The sequence below is a fragment of the Phalaenopsis equestris genome, unplaced genomic scaffold, assembly GCF_001263595.1.
Source record: "Phalaenopsis equestris unplaced genomic scaffold, ASM126359v1 Scaffold001256, whole genome shotgun sequence".
Classification (NCBI taxonomy): domain Eukaryota; kingdom Viridiplantae; phylum Streptophyta; class Magnoliopsida; order Asparagales; family Orchidaceae; genus Phalaenopsis; species Phalaenopsis equestris.
In genome coordinates this window covers 118,174-119,762 of record NW_018165695.1, presented here as the reverse complement: position 1 = coordinate 119,762, position 1,589 = coordinate 118,174, and positions in this window count along the sequence as shown.

The following is a 1,589-nucleotide window of genomic DNA, read 5'->3' as shown; positions in this document are numbered from 1 at the left end:
ATATATATATATGGTTTATTTTAGATTTTTATAAACTTTGTTAGGATTTTTCTCTCTCTAATTTGTGTTATAAAATTAAAAAAGGATAATGCTAGGCAATTTAAATTGAATTGATTTTTAAAAATCTCAAATAAAATTGAGCCCAATTACTTTGTGTCTACTTGAATAGAGTTTTAAATAATTTTATTTCAAGCTTATTTGAACTCAACTCGAGATCTAAAATTATTCTATAGAATCGTCTTTATTTGAAATTATCGTGTCAATAACATATATACCATGTTTTGTTTCAAATTAAAATATGAACATAAAAAGTAAGAAAAATCTTTTTTTTTTAATGTTCTTATAATGAAGAAACTAACATACTTTTATTTATTACATTAATGGGATCAGCAACATCCTATGTGTTGTGAGATATGTACTTTCTGGCATAGAAATGAGACGAAAAAGAACACAAGCAAACACAGATCGTTTACGTGGTTCGATCCAACTGGATCTACGTCCACGGGAGGGAATCAATCAAATATTTCACTAAGGCAAAAGATCGCTTATACATAGAGATGAGCCCTCATCTTTCTTCTATGGCCTGCCTCTCAAGCGACACCTTGATACAAGGTCTCAAGATGCTCTCCTCATCTCTAACTCTATATTTATTCTCTCCTCCTTTGTGGTAGCTTAATTTATCTTTTTCCCTCTCCCTTTTTCTCCTAAGCCTCACACCCTTAAGATTTCTTCCCTTGCTCTCCTAAGCCTCACACCCTCTCTATTTATAGAAGCAAGAGAGTGGTAGATGGGAAATAGGTGAGCGGTAGGTGAACGGTAGGTGAGATGTCGTAGGTGAGCGGTGTCACATTACAAAAGTGTCATTTTAACTTAGTTCATTAATTGGGGGTCAAAATAACAATTCTCCACCTTGACCCTCAATTGAGAAGCTTCGAAGTAAAGATTCTCTCCACCTGGCCCCTGAGGGGCCCTCAGCTCTTGCTTGAGTCTGCTAAGTCCAAACAGTACATAGAATTAGCAATCACGGTTCTTCCGATAAGAGAGTACAGCCCCTTTTTCCTGACACTTTGTATGACGACACGAGGGCCTTTGATTACTCTGATGTAGTCATTCTCTGCCTTGAACGAGCATTCGCTTGACTCTAGCGTACCTAAAGAAATCAGATTTCTTTTGAGCTCTGGTACGTACCTGACATTTTTCAGTACTCATTCAACTCCATCAAACATCATTATCCTGATTGATCCACTTCCAACAACTCCGTGAGCTTTATTGTCTCCCAGTAGAACGGACCCATCATTTTCTTGTTGCAGTGTCTTGAACCAGTCTTTGTGAGGACACATGTGGAAAGAACACCCTGAGTCGATGATCCACTCTTTACTGGATTCAGATTCTCTGATCACTAGGGCCTCAGCAGAATTGTAGTCATCAGAGACCACGCTTGTTTCTCCTGATTCTTCTGGCTCTTCTTGGAAGTTATTCTTCCTGTCTGGGCAGTTCCTCTTGAAATGACCGTCTTTGTGACAATGATAACACTTGAAAGATCTCTTTGATGACTGATTCCCGTCATCCTTGCTTGACCTTGATCTGTA